Raw genomic sequence first — 17391 nt, 5'->3', positions numbered from 1 at the left:
TGCTAAAGGTTTATCAATTTTCTTTGTCATTTAAAAGAACCAGCTCTCAGTTTCACTGAGCTTTTCTATTTTCTTTTTTTTGTTTGTTTCTATTTAATTTATTTCTCCTCTCATCTTTGTGATTTCTTTCCTTCTACTAAAGTTGGGTTTTGTTTGTTCTGTTTATAGTCCCATTAGGTGTAAGATTAGGTTGTTTGAGATTTTTCTTGTTCCCTGAGTGAGGCTTGTTTTGCTATAAACAGAGAGAAATACTCTGGCTTCTCTCCTATCCCTACCCTCAGATGATTCCCCAGTGAAAGTTAATGACTCAAACTACTTGAAAACCAGAGAGGAAAGGAGCTTGGGAAGTGTAGTTTCCTACAGCACTGAGGAAGGGATGTAAAAGCATTTGAGATTAAAAAAAAGAAGTTGATCACTGGCCTGCATTTTCTAGATGATCATTTAGAAAATAACATTAGCTTCCAATTTATTCTACTATTAATAATCAACTATTTCCAGTTCTGTTAAATGGTGACTAAAATAATATTTCAATTTCATATTTCTCTTTATATACATACATATCTATAAATTAAGTGTAATGTCTAAATATAATCATTTCATATACTTCCTTTTCCTTTACACTTTATTCCTTCTATTTTTAGATGCATTCAACTAAGATTTGAAGAATAAAAAAAAATATTATCACCATCTGAAACAAGAAAATCAGAGATAGTGCAGATTCCAGGATTTATTCATTATTTCATTGATATTATTTCCCTCTCTTCCTCCTCAGCTCTCTTTATTTTATCCATGATGTTGCTTTCTCCCCTAATGGTTACAACATGGCTATAGCAATTCCACATTTCAATAAACAACTGAATCCTGGAGAAAGATGAGCATTTCATCCTGCAAACCTCTTATTACTAGATAAAAAATTAATTTTAAGACATGACATCTTAAATTTCCTTTTGACCTATAATCTGAGATTGGGTCATATGTTTCTACCTTAGCCATGAGAGGGTGAAAAGTTAGTATCCAGCAGTTTCAACCTCTAAATTTGGAGGTGAAATGTTGGGAAGACAATCAAATGTCTAGGCCACCCGATCTTCCTCAGCTTCCACCACTTCATTCAGAACTGTCCAATACCTACCCCAACATAATCCATGTTAACAACCTAGAATATCTCCTTACCCTGGGTGTGTTTCTCCATAATCATATACTCTTATAGTGATACATCCGCTCTTACACTTGTGTATATAAGTTGACATTCTCATTCAACATAATTTAGTAGAAATTCTCCCAATTTGACTGGTAGAACTCTAATCCAGTCCTTTTAATTATTTTATGTGATGCTATTAAATAATTAATGTTATTCAATGCAATATTTGATCTGATATGATTTGACATAGTGTTACTCAGCCATTACCTTTTCTGGACATCTATTTTATGTTTAAGTTTTGTTTTTTTTTTCTGATGTAAATAATGCTTTGATAAATATGTGTATGTACATGTCCATATATAGAAGCAGTTTTATTTCTAGGCAGAGATTCATCAAAAGGGGTTACTTGGTCAAAGAGTGTATGTTTTTCATTGTTTATAGGTATTGTAGGAATGTTTTATTTTTTTTTCTTATTGTTACCACTGATATAAATTCCTGATAAATTAAAACCTATGTTTTTCTTACTCTTTGCCAAACTTGTTTAATCAGTGTTGTAAATACTAGTGAGGCTGATCATCTTTTCTTATACTTATTGACAGTTTCTGTGAACTTCCTATTCATATTATTTGCACAGTTTTACATTGAACTGTTTGTGTTTTCATCATGCATTTAAGTAGATCTTGTATATTTTATTTGTAATTATTTTTTGTTTAAAAATGAGCATTTAAAAAATTAGCATTTACCTACAAGCTATTTATTTATTTATTTTCTTCTAGTTTTATTGAGATAGAATTTATATACAGCACTGCATAAGTTTAATGTGTACAGCATAATGTCTTGACTCATATACATCATGAAATAATTACCACAATAAATTTAGTGTACATCTGTCATCTCATAAGATACAAACTAGAAGAAAAAGAAAAAAATTCCTTGTGATGAGAACTCAGGATTTACTCTCTTAACAACTTTTATCTATAAATTACAGCAGTGTTAATTATATTTATCATGTTGTACATCTCTAATACTTATAACTGGAAGTTTGTAAATTTTGACTATTTTCATCCAATTTTCCCTTTCCCCACCCTAACCTCTAGTAACCACAAATCTGATCTCTTTTTCTCTGAGTTTGTTTGTCTGTTTGTTTGAAGTATAATTGACATATAAAATTATGTTAGTTACTGGTGTACAACATAATGATTGATATTTCTATACATTACAAAATAATCACCATGATAAGTCTAGTCATAATATGTCATCATATGAAGATATTACATTATTACTGACTATATCCCTATACTGCACATTTCATACCTGTGACTCATTTATTTGTAACTGGAAGTTTGTAGCTCTTAATATCCCTCACCTATTTCTCTCATCCTCACACACCACTCCCTTTTGGAAACCACCTGTTTGTTCTCTGTATCTTTGACTCTGTTTCTCTTTTGTCATGTTTGTTCATTTTCTTAAAAAAATTACACATATAAGTGAAATCATACTGTACTTGTCTTTCTCTGTCTGACATAACTCATGTAGCATAATACCCTCCACCCATGTTTTCACAAATGGCAAAATTTTATTCTTTTTCATGGCTGAGTAATATTCTGTATGTATATATATATATACACACACACACACACATACATATGTATATCACATTTTCTTTATCCATCTGTCTATGATGGACACTTGTAAATAATATTGCAGTGAACATAATAATGCATATATTGATATGTTTTAAAATTAGTGTTTTTGTGTTCTTTGTATACCCAGAAGTGGAATATCTGGATAAAATTCTAGTTCTGTTTTTAATTATTTGAGTAATCTCCTTACTCTTTTCCACAGTGGTTGCACCAATTTACATTTCCAATAGTACACAAGGGTTCCCTTTTCTCCACATCCTTGTCATCACTTGTTATTTGTTGTCTTTCTGTTAATAGCCATCTGGCGGGTGTGAGGTGATATCTCATTGTGATTTTTACTTCCTTTTCCCTAATAGTTAGTGATGTTGAGCATCTTTTCCTGTGTCTGTTAGCCATCAGTATAACTTCTTTGGAAGAATATCTATTCATATATTTTGGATATTAATCCCTTATCAGCTGTATTCTTTGCAAACATCTCCCATTCAGTCAGTGGCCTTTTCATTGTGTTGATACTTTCCTTCACCGTGCAAAAGGTTTTCAGTTTTATGTAGTCTCATTTTTTAATTTTTGCTTTGATTTCCCTTGCCTGAAGAGACATATCCAAAAAGTTCAAAGGCCATACTACCAATGTTTTCTTAACATAGTTTTATGGTTTCAGATCTTACATCTAATTCTTTAACTCATTTTGTGTTTATTTTTGTATGTGGTGTGAAAAATTAGTCCAGTTTGATTCTTTTGTGTGTGGCTGCGTAGTTTTCCCATTCCCAATATCATTTATTGAAGAGGTCATCTTTTCCCCATCGTATATCATTGCCTCCTTTGTTGTAGATTAATTGACCACATAAGTGTGGGTTCATTTCTGGGCTCTCTGTTCCATTGATCTATGTGTATATTTTTTGAGAGTACGCTGTATTTTTATCTTCTCCCAGACAACCAGATGTGTTAACAGAATTATTAAGTGCTTTATCTTTTTCCTACTGAAATGGACTCTAACACATTCTATTCATTAAATAATCATCTATATTTTAGAATTTATTCCTCAATTTTTTGTTTAATTTCACTAATCTGGCTATTTCCAGACCAAAGTTATAACTGTAAGTTTTTGCTACTATATATCAATTTTAAACTTGAAAATAAAATTTATAAAGTAAAAACTGTAAAATCTTATATTGCCTCTGTAAGTTTACATATTTGGCTCATATATTTTAACATGTATTCTTTGAAAGTGGCAGATAGCCTGATTTTATTCAGTTTTACATTACTGAAAAAATATTACATATGTATTTTTACATATTACATATGTATTTTTTATACTACACATAATACATTTGTAGTATCTTTGAATTGTCAAATCTAATCTATGTACATTTATTGCAAATAATATTATACTTTTTACATATATTTATGCTTATATAAACATTTATGCTTTTATAAACTTATTTCATATTGTCATTTTCTCTTTTTAAGTAAAAAGAGATGCTGATTAGATCCAATTGCTATGCTTTTCATTTTTGCACATGTGATTTAGTAGATTTAGTATAGTTTCCCCATTACTTTAAAGTTTACATTTTCTTTACTGTATCTATTAATTTCATGTATACATATATATGTATACACACACACACACACATATATATATAGTCTGCTATTACTCCAGAATGAGATTAATACCCTTTCTGCAATCAAGATATAGTCTTCACCATTACAATGCTCTTGATTCCTCAAATCTGAAATGTTATCTCTTCTTTACTTTCTGTCTTAAATCTCTACTACCTTCTCAGCTGAAACTTTTGAAAACTCTTTCCTCACCTTTCCTACCCATCAACCCATAAATTACTCTGCAACAGATTAAAAAGTATAATGTTCGAGTATTACCCAATGCTATTTATTCTTACACATTTTTTTCTTATTTTAACCTCTTTGATCTTGAAATGAATTTATTATTTCCAGTTTTATTGAGATATAATTGATGTATAATACTGTATTAGTTTGAGGTGTACAACATAATTTGATATATATTTCAAAATAATCACCACAGTGTTTTGTTAACATCCATCACCACATATAGTTACACTTTTTTTCTCATGATGAGAAATTTTAAGAACTCATAACTCCTACTTTTTTAGCAACCTTCAAATATGTAACACAGTATTGTTAATTATACCACCCTTGAGCACTGCTGGTGGGAATGCAAATTTATGCAGCCACTATGGAAAACAGCAGGGAAGTTTCTCCAAAGATTAAAAACAGAACTACCATATGATCCATCAATTCCACTTCTGGGAGTATACCAAAACAATGTAGTCACTATTAAAAAATTGGCATGAATCTTACAATCGATGGCATGTCACTGTTTAAATGTAAAGAACTATCCTTTTTTAGGATTACACAAGATAATAATGTGGCTTATAGTAAGGACTTCTTGTCTTTGATAAAAAGTAAGTTGCAGCACTAGAATTTCCCTTATAGCATTTGCCTTTCATGACAAGGTCTCTCATTTGACATTTATGTTGCATATATTTATTTACTCTATTCTTTTCAGTCAAATATGTGCGTATAAGAAATAAGATAAAAAGAGAGCAAGATTGAGTTGGGAGAGAGGGAGAGAAGGAGAGAAAGAGAGAGAGAGAAGCAAAACATAGCTCCTCAAATTTGGAATGTTATCTCTTCTTTACTTTCTTAAATCTCTGCTGCCTTCTGTTTTGCTCACCACTAGTTCTGTTTCTCTTCATTGTCTGAAAGCTAGACATGCGTTCTGGTTCATTGGTTAGTTTTGAGAGTGACCTGAGTACAGATATCCTTCGTTATGTGAATCTGTCTAGTTGAACTCAGTAACTGAGTAGCTTAGGAAACATTTTCTGTGATAGTCCTTGCATTAGTTTCTGTGGCTGCTGTAACACTAAACAAAATTTAGTGGCTTAAAACAATACAAATTTCTTACCTTACAGCTCTGGGGGTTGAAAAAGTCTCACTGGGCCAAAGTCAAGGTGTGGGCAGGGCTGCATTCCTTTCTGAGGCTTTAGGAGAGAATCCTTTTGCAAATTCTAGAAGCTCCCCACATTCCTTGACTGTGGCCCCTTTCACCTTCAAAACCAGCAATTGCATCCCTTTAATCTCTGCTTTCTTTGCCACATCTCTTTATCCAACTCTCCTCCTTCCCTCTTTCGCTTATGGGGACTCTTGATTACATTGGCCCCGTTCAGATAATCCTAGTTTTTCTCCCCATTTCAAGATCTTCAGAATCCCTTTCTTTAAGTTTGGAAGACATATTCACAAGTTTCAAACATTTGTAAGACATGGTCATCTTTGCAGTGGCGAGATGGGTGTTATTCTGGCTACCACAGAACCCAAATATGGTAACTCTGGCTACTTTATGTATGGAACTTAGGAGCAAAATAGTTTTAAATAAGTCAGCATCACTCACAATCCAAACTCAGGAATGAAAAGATTCAGATAATTAAGTGCAGTTATATTTTCCTCTAATGGGATACTAAAGTGTCATGTTCTCTGAGTTATTCATATTCTCAAATAACTTTCTCTTGCTATGGCAACTGAATGATATTTTGGGTGAGGAGAGAATTTTCCCTGTTGTCTGAATATACAATCTATTTTCTATTTTGTCTTCTTGTGCATGCCAATCTGATGACATCTGGTGTTCTTTTCTTCACAGGTAATTTTTTTATTTGTTTGGATTACTATAACCCTTCCTCTTTCAATATAGAATTCAGAGGTTTTCCTTAGTGTGAGTCTTTGATCCTTTATTTCTTTAAATTCACTGAGTCCCTTTAATTTTCAGATTCTTCAATCTGGATAAATTTCTTATTTAATATGTTTAATGATTGCCTGTTGTATATCTACCTTATAATTTTTTTTTTTAGAATTTCCATCTCTTTATATTTTTTTATCATTTTTTAAGATATTTGTTGTACTAGGTAACCTAGGTTACTTATACAAGATTCAACAGTGTCTGTCTATTCCATTATTGATGCACTTAATTACTTAATTGATAAATTACATTCTTTAGAAATATAATTTTATGTAAAACAAATATTTCAAAGTGATGTTATCATCATCATCATCATCATCATCATAATTATCATTAATTTATTTCAAGTTGTGTGCTTGTGTGTGTGTGTGTGTGTGTGTGTGTGTGTGTCCTGGTCTCCCTGGCCTCAAGAAGTGAAGAAAGTAAAGAAGTTGAATTGTCCTAATTCCTAAACTGAATGAATATCCAACCATCAGGGATCAAGGGATCAAGAAGGCTTCTTAAGGTTCAAGGGGGCCAAGCAGTTAATCTTCTTTGGCCCAGGAATAGAAACCGCTTGCTTTTTACCACCTGTTTTACCATCACCATGCATCAGACCAAAGTGAGCCCCGCTAAGTCAACTAAGGAAAACTGCAAATGGCCTAACCTCTAATAGTTAGAACAAGTAACTATAAATACAATTCCCACCTCTAGTAGTTAGAACAAATAAATACAAACCCAGTAAAATAAAGCTGTGACAATCACAAAAAAAAAACTTGAAATAGAATAACAACAAATAATAACAGTGATAACAATCTAGCAAGGCATAGGATCCCTGATTGGCCAAGCCCTTCTCAGAATCTGCTGCCTTCCTTTTTTAACTCTTGGCTCACCACACTGAGTAGAACACATATACCAATTACACTGGCATGAAATTCCTCAGAACCCCATATCTTTCATGCTGCCTGAGAGTCCCTGGAGTCTTTTGAGTAAGGAAAGAAAAATGGATTGAAAGTGGAAGAGGAAGAGGAAAACACACTTAGCTTACGGTGTTCCCATGTTACTAGAATCTCTGTGTCTAATCCTAACCTTTTGAACCAAAATTCATTAAGCATTTGAAACTGGTCAGGCCTAGGCAAGGTCCTTGATAAAATTAATTCTCCAGTGGGAAACTTGACAGATCTGGAGCCAGCCTTCTGAATTCATTTCCTGCCTCTCCAAATACTAATTGTTTGAAACTGGAAAAGTTCTGTTTGTTCATTTAATATTTGCACACTAGGGAAAATAATAGTACTAACTTATAGCAGTCAAACTACCTTTTGGTAAATGAAACAACACATTTAGCAGGAAGAGATCTGATGGAAACAAGTATATTTAATGCCTTTTATGTTACTTTAGGAATATGCTACATATTTAAGAAACAAATAGAACAAAATAACCTCAGAGAGACTTTCATAAAAAAAAAAAAAATTAAAGTTTAAGTTCCTCTTCTATCATCACAGGAGAGACTTTCTCCAAACATTTGCTTCATCTGTATTGACTAAGCTTCAACTGATGTTGTGACTCACTCTCCATTGTATTTCATAGTATTTCTCAGGAAATCAATTGGCACTTTTTTTGACTTTGCCCCTGACCATGCTGCCTAATCAATAAAACTTGCCTTTTTCAAAGAATTTGAACAAGTAAGGCCACTGCACCAGCATTCCTTGAAATTGACTTATTTAATTTGAAAAAGTATAAAATTGATTGTTTTCCATATCTTCTTTGATTTCACAGCTTGACTTGTTCCAGATGCTCTGCCTTTATTCATCCCTAACCTATATATTTTTCTTGATGAAGAAAATTACAAATTATACCATGACTATTGCTTATATATTTAGTCTTTTAGGACAAATTCCCAATCTGTAAAAAACATCAGATAACAGTGCTACTTACTATTAAGTAAGTAGATATGCAAAAGTTAATTTAGACTTATGTTAAAGAAGATGCATATGAAAATACTTAAATGCCTTAGGAAAAGAACTTGGCTATACTACTGTTATAAACATTTACCAACTAAAATGAAATATGGTGGAGGTGGGGGGGGGAGAAAATATTGGAAGAAAGAACTAAAGCATTTTGTAGTGGGAAATAAGTGAATAAAGAAACTTACTATATAGATACCTGCTAAAAATCTAATTTTCCTACCCATATAGTTGTTAAATCATGTGATGAATTTGATGTCTGAAACGTTTATTACCAGGCACACTTAAGATTACCAAACATTACAAGTAATAAAAAAAATCACATCATAAATTCTCCATAGTAAATGAAAACAATTTTATATAAAATAAAAATGGGCAAAGCTGGTTACAAATGAGGATGAACTTTAATATAATTGTGGTCAAGTAAGAGTTTATGTTTATTATTATTTTTAAACTTAGGTTATTTTTCAACTAAAGAAAAGTTTTTGTTTTCTGTTTGTTTTTCTTCTACCATTCAGGTTTAACTAAAACATGTTCCTAAACATACTCATTAGATATACATTCAGTGGTTAAAACAATGAATTTACAAATTTAGAGGGAAAGATAGTGAATTAGAAATTCTGGGGGACTGGCAAATAGAATGTGTACAAAAATGAGTATGTAGTTGAAATCAGAAGTGTTTGTATGCTAGTAATAGAGAAAAAGTTAATAAAACCTGATATTATAAACTCTCCCCAAATGATATCAATCTTTTCTAAGAACCTTTCCTTTTTAGAGTTTACCATGTACTGTACCTGTGTTAAAGCCTATGCTTATATGATTCTATAATCCAGTGTCTTGTCAGATGAATATGAAATACCTTAAGAAACACATAATTATCCTAGAAATCTTATTGCTTTTATTTGCTTATGATTTTTAATTGAAAAATAACATGTTATAGCCTAAGCATAACATTAAAAATTGTATTTTTTATTCCATTCACTTCAGTTTTCTGGAATTCTTTTCTAAGACCAGGAATATAAAAGATGTTTGGTTTTCTTTGAATATTAAGATTGATGTATCAACAAAATAAAATTCACATTGTGCTATTTGGTGAAACAAAATTGCCTGCATTAAATGTCTAAAACTCTTCAAACCTCTATCACAAGATTATCATTCAGAGAGAGAATCCACAAATACATATTAAACTATGCTTTAAGGACAAAGTAAATTATGTACTGCTACAGCGAATGTTTCCATGATGCCAATTAGCTTACATATAAATAGTGAATTAGGTAATGAAGATGTCATTTTGGTTCACATACTGTTTGCACCACCAAGTAGTGCCTGCTGAGTCCAGATATACTCACAATGATGACCTCTAGAAGACACTGAAGAAGGCCATATCACACACAAAAGGCCATTCATGCTATGTTCTTCCTGGAAGCTTTGTTTGGCCTCTTTGGACTTTAAAGTGGTTATTCTGGAAATCTCTCTTCTATTTGTGTATTTCATCTCGGTATCCACAACTCAGCAGCTGACATTCTTCATCATAGGCACTTATCTTTTTAAAAGTGTAAATCTTATGTTTATGGAATATTTCTAAGTCTACTACAAACTTAACATATTCTAACTATGCTAGTATTTCTTTCTGGATAATTATTGTTGTTGTTAGCTTTATGGTTATATAATCACAGAGCTTTTAGTGAAATGTTCCAAACCCATTTTTCTCACTAGCCCTGATATTTTTGGACTGTAGATTTGCAGAATGCAAAATTTTTTAGTAATTTTGTTGTATGTTGAGTTGCAGCAGAAATGCTTGTGTTTGACATTGTAAGATATATGAGGAGGAGTAATGTGACTCCACTTTCAACATTTATAGCACTTCTTCTTAACTTTTTTATGAGACCACTATATATATGCATGTATATTTATGTACATATGATATATAAGCTTTTTATGAAGCTTACCATAGAATAATTATGGAGTAACTACTTTACATGCTTGTTTCTAAAACTGTCAACATAGAAATAAATTTAATTAGACAAGAGCTTTTTAGGTTTTCTTTATTCACTCATTCATTCAATAAATATTTATTGAGTCTCATTCTGTTCAAACAAAAAAGTCATCTCTAAATATGCACATGAATATTGAGTAAACTAGACCCATGAGGTGCTGCTCTCTTATAGCAAGGGAGAAAGAGGAGAAACAAGCAAAAAACAAGAAAAAAAGTAGTTTTATAAGATCTTTTCAAATAGTAATAGCTGCTTTTAAAAGTAAAATTATGTTATTAAAGTGAGAGTGAATAATGAATTTCTGATAATGTGGTATTTGGACAGGGACATAATTGTATTTTTTAAAGTAAAGAAAATTTCTCTACTGTTAAGAAGAATGAAATCTACTTTTCAAGGTTTGATGGCTAGAATGTTGAATAGAAAGGTGAGTGAGAAGTAACATGTAGACTTTTCAAGATGTTAGTTCATGTGATTGAATATTTTTTCTTTTAACTTTAAGTCACTTGGGTCACCCCATAATTAGATTTCATTTCAATATATTAATTCCTATGATTGACTTTTGAAAGGGACATGCTCAAGTCGTGTTTTTGCATGTGGAGTATGTTTCCTCTGCCATGGCCATCAGAAGAACTGATCTCTTTCTTCTAAACATAAACATAATCTTAGGGGGTCATTCCAATTATAATGCTTCATATCCAAGTCCTAATAAAATTGAAGACAAACCAATATTTGATTGATTAGCTCTTACACAGCATTTTGACAAATTTCAAACTTGTACAAACAATTTTAGTCTCGTCTTAAAGTGTACCTACATTATCTGAAGGATGTTCCAGCATTTAAAAGAGTTGGCTATTAAAATTCCTACAAAAGACAAGACTTGTTAATACTTCATGAGCCTCTGGTAATTGTTCCATGACTGAAGGAGGATATTCACATGTCCTCCACATGCCATGACAATTGGGTACAAAAGGAATAAAGATTTACCAATAAAAATATTTTAATATGATACTTGCCTTCAACAAATTTTGTCAGTTCAGTATTTTTAAATGAACAAAAAAATCATCTTAAGAGCACAAGAAAGCAGTTCTTATACATCTGTTAGTAGACTTAGCATATTATGCTGTTAGCGTACTAACATTTTTTTCATAATTAACATACATGAGGTTTATGTATCAAGTCTGTAGTTTATAGTTATTTCTATCTTATTGGATTGAACTGGTCTCCACTGGTCAATTAGTTTTATTTCAACCCCAACGTACAGAAAAAAAAAAATGACTCTTTGTATCTTTAATACTCAGATTACTGAACTTCACATTTGAACCCTCTAGACTGTCATCTTGGTTGTGGGAAAACAGTTTTTAAATGGAGCTTTAAAGACTGTCTAATATATTTTAAAATATTGCATTTTTAGAGCATCAGAGGAACGGAAGTAGAACAAATTATCCAGTTAGCTAAAGATTTCAAGTTCATTTTAGGTTCAATCACTAAAGTCAATTGCATTTGGAATTTTCAGATGTAATTCTTTCTGCAAATTTTAGATCCCAGGTGGTATCAAATACAGTATTAAAGCTCCAAAGCTTTTTGTTATGGAAGACTTGCAGCATTAATAGGCTGACACTGTTTGGGTAACCTCAATCATTCATAAACCTTTTAAAATACTTTTTATCATTTCAGAGTCTAATCAACTAACAGAATTCAATTTTTATGTTACTTGAGTCTTTGAATCTCTTACCAGATTTCTGATATCCATTAGCCATTGTCTGAATTAGGTGACTGCTGTGGTAAAGAATAACCATAACAAATTATCTTGTTACAAATATAATATATACCACAGCTGGAGATTTTTTTTCTCTTGTTCTTATTCTGACTGACATAAGCTGCCAGCTGTAGTTTCCCATTTTCTGAATAATGTTTTTGGCAGGTTCAGAAAGCCATGTGCTTTGCTAAAAGCTTTCTTATGATGCAGAGAAATAGAAACCAACAGCTTTGCCTGATTTTAGTAGTTTTATTTTTTTGTTTTTGCTCATAATAATCAATTCAGCCATTTATTTTAATGTTTGTATATGATATTTCTGTGCCTTTGCTTATGTGCTTCACTTATCTTACTTTTAGAAAATGTCAGTAAGAAAATGGTTTAGTACTGCAAATGACTTTATATGACTTCAAATAACTTTATATTAGACTTTACTTTGTATGATACTCAATGTAAAATGTTTTAAAACTTCATAAAACACATAGACATTTGAGTAAAACTAATTTAATAAATACCTGAATGAGAGAAAGAACAGGAAGAATCTAGATGTAAATTATTCTTTAATTTCTCTCTTATTTTAGAAGGTAGAGAAACTTTTTAAAACCTCTGAAAGATTACTGTGTATTTCTTTACATCACTATACACATAATTTTTCTTTACCTTTTAGTTAGTACCCTCAAAAAGAGAGCATGATTTCAACATCATTTACCATATTGAGTATATCTTTATATGTTTTCTTTCTAAGCAATGCTGTCAAGCAGAAAGGAACATATGTGACCTATTTAAAAATGGAGTCCACTATTTGTAGAAATACCAGATTATACATTAAGCACATGTGTCACTGCTCTTTCTCCTCACTCTCCCTCTTGTCTTTCTCCCTCTCTCTTTCAATGATGCTCATGATACAATGATCCCTGCCTGGAGGGAGTGTCTCACTGACTTAACGAAGAAACTTTAGATATAATCAAGCCACAGAAGACTTCTGTCTTTAGACTGTCATTGCAGCTTTTCTCTGTAATTGATCCCTCTATACGCAATTCAGCCTCAGGAAGAAGCATGACATAAGCAGAGGCAAAAGAAATCTGTAAGGATTATCAACTGTGGGAATTAGATAGTGTTTTTTTTTTCTTTAAGTCACCAATTATTAGGGGTGAGAAAGGAGCCAAAGTAGAGATTTTATTCTTAAATGTGCAACAACAAAGAAGGAAACAAAATGGAAAACAGTCACACCGAATAGCAATTCAGAAACTGGGAAAATTAAACATCAACCTATTGCCTTTTAAATTTCTCTACCAATGACTACTTCTCCTTTTCTCTTTGAACTTTAATTTTTGATATATTTTATTCATACAATAATTTAAGCAAATGTACACATCCTTCTTTCTGAATTGTTTTATTACCATTACTCTTTATTTATATTGTCTTATTCTCTATAAAATGTTCCTGCTTCTCAACAGCCACTAAAATACATATAAGTATATGTGTGTGGAAGAGGGCAGTCTGGATGTAGATACGTATAATTATATATGATGTATATCTTTTAAGCATCTGTATTTTTAAAAATTTAATTACATATAAATGTTATATATGCATTTGTCTGTGTATAGCATTATGTTAAAAGAAAGATCTAGAAGCAGATGGCTGTACTAACAGAAGCTGAATCTTGTGATTGTTCTCAGACGTATTGACTAGAGAGTAACATAGACTAACCTGTTTTCTAACCCAATTATTCTAGAGCATAGGTGCTGATAACTGTATTTATGAATCTAAAACATCTTTTAGTTATTTATTCCATTAATTCTTGGTGTTTCTTTATTTGGAGTGCCAGGCATTGTGTCAGGCTTTAGGAACACATTCGCAAACAAAGCGACGTGAGCCCTGTCTTCAGGATGCATCAAATACAGCTGCATGTTCTGTTTCATCTGCAACAGAAGCCACACTCAGTACTAGGGCCTCTGACATCATTTGAGTTCCATGTTTGTTTCCTTGGAAGAAGTGTATAATCAACCCCCATTGAGAAACAGGGAGAGAAATTATCTTAGCTTTTTTTATCCCACTTTTATCACTGTCTTTTTTTTTTCTTGTCTTCCATTCATATTCTTGCAGAATGTAGTAGTGCGCACTTACGCTCGCATAGGCATACACATACACACACACACACACACACACACACACACACACACATATCTTATTCATGCTAATGTATATCACAAGAAATTTAACAGCTTCTCCAAATAAGGATTATACTTTCTATGTAGGAGAAAATCATTATCCTTATTTATGGGATGATTATTAATAATGTTTATTTTATGTGTATGTACACAGACATTATGATATTTCAATATACAGTAACACAAAGAACTGGTTACTATAATTATGCAATATTTGTACAAAAATGTTTCTTTGTAATTCATATATTCTTCCTGCATTTTTTTAGTTGCAACTGGGCTTCTTTCATTCTCTGCAATTTCCAATGTACTTAACACTGAACCTTCCTGGTACAGGCAAGTCTGCACATTGCTAATTCCTGCCCTCTTAAATCCATTTTTATAAAAGAGAATCTGATGCAAATTGTCTCTACAAACTGTTAGCTATGTCCTCTTTTTAAAGTTACTTAATGTCTGTTATTTAATTTTTTCATCTGTATATCAGGGATGATACTTATTGGGTTGGCCCAACCCAATATCTTATACCATTCTCATGGGAATTAAATGAATCAATATATAAAACATAAATTCTCTTGATGTACAGGAAATGCTACATAAGCTTTAGCATCTATTATTATTTTTAAGACTAAAGTAGAGCAAAACCCTATGGCCCTTGCCCCCTATGTTCTCCACTTGCCTTTCATCTGTGGAAAAACTTTAGCCAAAGAATAAATTTAATCAGAGAAGTGAGAAAAAGCAGAAACAAAGGAAACAGTCCAACAAGACTTAATAATAATAGTTTAGTCATTAAGCAAAGTCAAGGATACTTAGTTCCTCTTCAAGGGCTATAGATAATATTCTGAGCCATATCCTGTGAGCTGTTTTGTGTTTACTGAAAGCCCACCAGGTGGAAGTTAATTACATGATGACCAGAGTGTAGCCATGACATAAAGTGCCACAATTCCGAGAACTGGCCTCAAGGAAATGGAAAAAAAAAACCCGACCCTGTAATTAAAGACTAGCAGTACTTAAAACAATCAAGAAGACACTGATCAGACCACCACACTGACCAATTTCAAGATGACTGTCAGAGCTGACTGTGCTGTTTCTGCATGTTGCCCCCTCTCTCCATCTGTAAAAGCTCTTGCCCACTGATTGTCAACGGGGGGAGTCAGCCTTTGGACAGGAGTCCACCCTCCTCACCTCCCACTCCATGCTGCCAGCATCCAACATAAAGCAAACCTTCCTTTCCACCAAACTTGCCTCATTATTGACTTTTGAGAAGCAAGCAGCCGGACCCCACTTTTGGTTACAAGATCATCCCATGTACCTGCATTATGTAGGAATTAAAAATGTTGAGAGTAGACTCCTCTAGAATAGAATGTGACTCCTCTCCCCCATGTTCCTACTACTTCTAAGGCCCAGAGTTAAAATGCATTTCCTTTTCTTCAAAGCTACTGATAACACATCAGAAAAGCCAGTTGCCATTGTTCTTTCAGCATTCACATGGTACCATTTTGTCTTATCTTTATTAAAATAAGTATCACAACACAATATTTCAGACTCTGGAATGGAGGCTCTAAAGTGTGGTTGAAAATTCTGGCTTTGCTAAACTTCTGACTTGTCAAGACCTCAATTTCCTCACGTGTTCAATGAGGGTAATAACAGTAATTTTCTCACAGGATTTCTGAAATAAATTAATAAATGCATACATGCAAAGAACCAAGCACACTGAGAATGCATATAAAGGCCAGCTGTCATTACAATCATCAGTCCTTTCATGCTTTTGCCATGATTTCATCTCTGTTATCCAATAGACTGTGGTCAAAAATAATTTAATACAAAATATATTTAAACATATAGGTGATAATTTAATAGCAAATAATTAAGGATAAAATCTAGTCGGGCAGGGGCATAAAGAGCTAGCAAAGGTAGTATAATAAGTGCTTCAATTGAACTATTAAAAATACTGAGGAGAACATAGAGGAGAGAATAAAAAATATACATTTTCTCTAGAGAAGAGAAGGTTTAGAGACATTTCCTGAAAGAGATAAATTTATTTGAGGCCTTTAGTAGTAACTTGTGTTGTGATGCTGTGGAGAATATGGAAAAATCTTTTCTAGTCAGAGGGAGTGGCAGGAGATAAGGAAAACAGTTACTCGGCTGCATGAGATTGAGGCTCTCCAGATTTTCCAGATGGACTAGAGTATGAGGTATGAGTTGGGAAACATGGTGTGTGATGAGGGGAAAATTCCAGGAGGAGTTTGTGTGTTGTTGAAGGACTGGCAAGTATAGATGTTAATTTCAAGGAGTTTTTCATTTTTCACAAGACAGGATTTCATCATACTTTTAATTCAACTTTTTACTGTGTGATAGTTTCTTTTTGAGGTATGCCTCACGCACCAAATTTTGACTCTCATTAGTGCAGTGCACAGGGTTTCTCAACATCAACAGTAATGCCATTTTGGTCCAGATAATTCTTTATCATAGGGGACTGTCCTATGCATCTTCAGGTGTTTAGCAACATCTCTGGCATCAACCCAGAAGTGCCACTAGCACCCTCCCTACCCCAGTTGTGACAACAAAAAATGTCTCCAGATATTGTTAAATGTCCCCTGGGGGACAAAATTGTCACCAATGGAGAATCACTGTGCTGGAGATAAACTACTAGGATAAAACTGCTGCTGAAACTTTGGAGGTTATTATGTATATCTATATCTATCTATCTATATGAATATATATATATAGTTTTATCACTAGAAAATTTAATAAATATGTTTGTATGATTTTATCAACCTCTTTTTTCTATTTCTTTTGGTAAAAAGTGATGTTAAATGGACCTGAGGGGAAATGTGGTGAGTAGAACGAGAACTACCTGCTTAGAATGGTAAATTTTGCTATATGAGATTTTGCTTTCATGCTAAGCAAATTGATAAATCTGTATATTAAAGGGAAAATGCACCTGGCATTACAAGGACCTTAAGGCTAAACTACTATGTTAGGAGAG

The sequence above is a fragment of the Hippopotamus amphibius genome, chromosome 14, assembly GCF_030028045.1.
Source record: "Hippopotamus amphibius kiboko isolate mHipAmp2 chromosome 14, mHipAmp2.hap2, whole genome shotgun sequence".
NCBI lineage: Eukaryota > Metazoa > Chordata > Mammalia > Artiodactyla > Hippopotamidae > Hippopotamus > Hippopotamus amphibius.
The sequence above is the reverse complement of the archived record's forward strand: the minus strand, read 5'-3'. Positions refer to the sequence as shown.